The sequence below is a fragment of the Octopus bimaculoides genome, chromosome 1 (assembly GCF_001194135.2).
Source record: "Octopus bimaculoides isolate UCB-OBI-ISO-001 chromosome 1, ASM119413v2, whole genome shotgun sequence".
In the NCBI taxonomy this organism is placed as follows: domain Eukaryota; kingdom Metazoa; phylum Mollusca; class Cephalopoda; order Octopoda; family Octopodidae; genus Octopus; species Octopus bimaculoides.
The window spans coordinates 69,809,927-69,815,266 of NC_068981.1; positions in this window are offsets into that span (position 1 = coordinate 69,809,927).

The window sequence follows — 5,340 nt, forward strand, 5'->3', positions numbered from 1 at the left end:
AAGGCTCGGTAGGTAGTTGCAGATCTGAAGAAGTAGTGTTTATGGGTGCAGAGAAATGTTTGGTTCTGAAGTTTGATGTTTTAAGCGGCAGCAGCCGAAGAAGAAGAAGAAGAAGAAGAAGAAGAAGAAGAAGAAGAAGAAGAAGAAGAAGAAGAAGAAGAAGAAGAAGAAGAAGAAGAAGAAGAAGAAGAAGAAGAAGAAGAAGAAGGATGTGGTGTATCCTAGTAGTAAATCTGTCCGTGAAATCTTCTTTCATAGTGAAGTGACCTAAGAGTGACCCTTTGGGGTTGCAGCAGTAGTTGTAGGAACAGTTTGAAATAAATTCATGGGTAACGACTATTCTTAATATATCTATCGTTTTTAATATTTGCGTGAGTATTATTCTAAGATCCTTTTAGTAGTGTCGTCTGTGGTGGAAGAATTCAAAAGAGGTTAATATTTTGTGATGAAATATGATTCTTTGCTAATACACCCTGAATTTATAGAGGGAAAAAATTCTAAAATTGGGTTGTTCATTAGTGACGCAAATCTCGATGTGTTCACTTAATGCTATTTTTCTGTATTCCCGTATTTTAAACAGGGATGTATGTCCTGTCATTCTCTGTCCTAGACTGGTTTTGGTTTGACCAATGTATTTCTCTCGACACCCTGAGCAATTTAACATATAAATTAGGTTTTCGAAGCACTTGTGAAGTTGTCTTTCAATTTAAAACGTTGACCCTGTGTGAAGGAGAACTCCGATCACTCAATTAGGTTGACGCATATACCACATACGGTTTCGATGTTGTTGAAGTGTGTCCTTGGTCTTGTGTTAGAAAACTTTTTCTGGAGGTTGGTGTCAAAGTCCTCATTGTTTAGGTGGATGTGCGTGTATATGTATCGTAGGGCTATTGGTCGTAATGCATTCTTTACTTTAGGATATCTGAGTTCGTGACTGCTGAGATGTAGTGGACGCTGAAAACTTATATCAGTTAATGATGGTAGGTAATTCCTGCTGATGAGTGTATCGTTTAGCTCATATAGTTGTGTGTCCTTGGTGCTTGTATCAGATACTCCTTTTATTTCTTCTTCCTCTTGTTTTCTATTTTCTTCTTCCCTTTTTTCTTCTTCTTCTTTTTCTTCTTCTTCCTTTTCTCCTTTTTGAGCGTCTCCATCCTTAGCTGCTGCTGCTTAAACCATCAAACTTCAGAATCAAACGTTTCTCTGTACGCATAAACGCTATTTCTTTAGATCTGCTTCTACCTACATAGCCTTCACAAACGAACATAGAGAGAGACAGAAAAAGGAAAATGTCCTACATATTTGAAGACTATGAAAATATTTACAAACCATTTCATTTAATTGTTTCTTCATTTTAATTGTTTTCCTTATTTGACTCTTAGTCAAAAAAGTCGTAAAGACTGGAACCGGTACTAACCTTTACAAAATGTATTTCATGGTAAAATTATTTTAGCATTTTTACTTTGTCTTATTTTCCTTATATATAGTACATAGATGTGTATGTGTATGCATCGAATTTTTTTTTTTTCTTAGTGTATATCATTTTCTCTTTTGTCATCTCATTTTCTTTATATACATACATTAATTCGGAATAAATTATTCTTACAATTTTTTCAGTAATATGCATGCTCTGCATTATACCATACAATTACATACTCAAAATGAATTTAAAACTAGCTCATCAGATCAGAAGGATATTGTTGTTACACCAACGATTGTATTGGTGAGATAATGTATTTACTTTTCTATGTTATCTATGAAAGATGAGAGGAAGAGGCACTGAAATATTGATGAGAAATATTTTTTCACAACTACTGTAATGAAATGCAGTTGATTTCCTCATATATAAATATCTACCCTCACGCGCGCGGGCACGTTTGCTTGCTTCCTAATATTTAGAATTATTTCACTCCTTATGATACATGTCCTTTTGCATAAAATTATTTTGTTACATGCTTTTCTTGAAAAGATTGTCAAAATTATGCTAACAACTAATAGGAGGCATAATTTGTATCCACTTAAGTTCGTAGATATAATATGGAGTCGAAATCGGTCACGTCTTCTTTTTGCATCCAACAAAGCCTAAAAAAATAACACTTATGAAACTTCCACTGCTTTTTTTTCTTTTTTTGTAATTTCTTTTCCAATAATCTACCTCCTACTATTAGGTGTATTATCATGGATATTATTATACATGTAAGTATGTATGTATGCATACACACACACGCAGACACACAAACGTACATCCTTTTATTATTTTACAAGTTTCTGTCATGTTGAATGTGGCCATGCTCCAGAACGGCCTTTAATCGAAGAAATCGACAACAGGATTTATTCTTTGTAAGCCTGGTACTTATTCTCTCGGTATCTTTTGCCGAACTGCTATGTTGTGGAGACGTAAACACACCAACATCGGTTGTCAACCGATGGTGGAGGGACCAAATACAGACACAAACACACGAACATATACACACGTTGACACACTGACACACAAACACACACAAACACACGCACAAACACACACACACACACACAAACACACAGACAGACATATATATATATAGATAATCAAAATAAGCAACAGGATATAAAGCGGCTCCATTTAATTTGACAATGAAGTTATTATATCAATTCAATGCAGTGCATCTTCAGCTTCACAAATAATTAAATAGAGTTTTAACAAGTACAACACATTAATATAATTTTCCTCAAATATTTTAACTGAGCAAGAATATATTTCCATCCACTCACAAGGCTTTGATCGCTTCAAGGCTAAAGTAGAAAACAGTTTCCCAAGATGCCACACAATGTGACAGAACGCCGAGCCATACGGTTGGGAAGCAAGCTCATTACTACACAACCACGCCTGCGCCTATATAATATTATTTATATATATTTATACAGTTGTCGCTACTTATAATATCAGTGCTGTATTCTCTATAGATATAGATTGTAGCTCATAAATAACACAACCATTGACATATGTCTAGCTTTCATGTAGTGACATATAGAACCAGGAGCATTGTACAACTGGCAAATCTGAGAAAGCAAATTCTATGAGAAATGACATATATTCAAGTGTTAGGTAGTAGGACATTTTCAATTACAAACTGATTGTATACACAAAATTCTCATGCATAATCTCCAAAGTTTCACAGTCTATTATATTTATCATATCTTAGTCAATACACAATATATAGACGCCTAGTTTCCAACAGATCAAGTTCAATAACCGGAATAGAAAAAAATGTGTAACAACTCTTATGACAAGAATACAGCTCACTTCTTTCTACGGCTGTACGGTATCATCTACTTAGTATCATCATACAGTGATTTACTTAGAGAACATTAATATCTCTCACTAAATCCCACACTGCACGTTTCGGAATCACCTAAAACCAGTGATGTACCTGAAATACATTTTCCCGTTCCAAAACAATGATACTTGTGATTAGAAGTCTCATTAAATAAGAAGCGCATCAACAAAATGACAAGATACTGATAAATATGACCATGAATTTCACCCTGAAATACAGCATGAAAGCATTTCATAAAAGTACTTCACATACACTCAAGCACATTTTTTTTCTCATGCACATTTCACGTTGAATGACACCTGTTACACTAGAAATGTTCTGAAAATATAGACATACTTTTGTATAAGTAAAAATCGAAATTTTATTTTATTTATAAGCCCGTATAACATGAAGGCTGTTTTAGGCTCTACGAACAGTCATTCATTTATTTATTCATTTGCCATACCTGCATACGGATTTCAATGTAGCCATCATCACTGATGCACAATTCCGTAAAATCCATTAAATTGTTTTTGTTTTAGATATTGTTGAGAAGAGCATATATATTTTAGTATCTAACTAACATCGGTATATCTAGACAGAAAGACACTTTCAGACGTTAGTGATTATGAAATATATATTTCATGATATATCAAGCAATAAAAGTCTAAGTTTGCGTGCAAACTAACGGTTTGTTCCATGACCTAGAATTTAGTGAATACTAGATGTAGACTAAAAGGAATAAAATACAACTGAAGGAGATTGTGCTTGCATTTTATGAAAGAATCATCCCCATACACTAGAAAACCAGCACAGGATATATCGTGTCTTAGGCTTGCAAATTGATTGTTCCAAATCGAAAACCTGACTCAGTTTATTAGAAGCAAACTATAAAATAATACAATTTTGAAATAGTTCATTGACTTAAAACAGTCACAAAACAGAAGGTTAAGAACACTAGTACACAGTATATAAAAACATATAAATTCCTGCCTGAGGCGACGTATACTACTTTGTGCAACAGCGTAGAAGAGGTAGACTATTCTATAAAATGTCACTTTGGTTAACTTCATTTATATATGAGATAATCTTAATCTTTTATTGCGTTTGTTTCAATATTCATGTTAAAACGACTTGATTTACGCCAAATCGCAATACTTTCATTTCAACACTCGTACACATTTGGTATCACTTCTTATTTATTTTTGTTTGCTTTTTGTTTTCTGTATTAAAATCAATATGATGTGTGTTATAGTCTTCGATGCAAGTCTCTTCGTTATCGTACGACGTAATAAGCCCAAACAATTGTCTGATGCCAGAATTGAATATGTTCATGGCATTCTAACGCGCGCGCGCGCACAGGCACACACTCACACTCATACCCACACATAACATGGGAGAAATTGCAAATCGTACACAACCCTACCGTTATTTGTCTGAAAATCTTATCTTTGGAGGTTCAAAGTGGTAATTATTTTCAATTAAATTTACATGACGAAGGTTTACTCATGAGAGCATTACGTTATTATATATTGCATTTTGAAAGAAAGTGATGTTAACTATATGATTAAGCGTGGGATCTCATTAAAGACTCTAACTATATTTTCTCCAACGCCAACATCAGAGCTGAATTATATGTGATCTCACGGTTACAAACCATCCACTGTTACAAACCATCCAAACGTGGTGATCTCACAGTTACAATCACCCAAATCTTGGCCCCACAGCTTTCACAAAACTGGAAATCACATCGTATAGCAACGTTGTGACACAGATGGTTAACCATTTTATACATTTGATGACATATTTAAGTAAGCAAAGAAGGAAAAAAACACGATAACTTTCAAAAGATACTTGGAAAAATTCATCCTAAAACTGTAAAACAAGCCACAGAGAATTGGATATGTCGTTCTGAAAATTAACTCTCAAGTGGACAATAATAGCCCAAAGCTGTTTATTGAAGTTTATGCACACACACACACACACACACACACACACACACACTCTCTCTTATAAGTGTGTGTGTGTGTGTATACATATATAT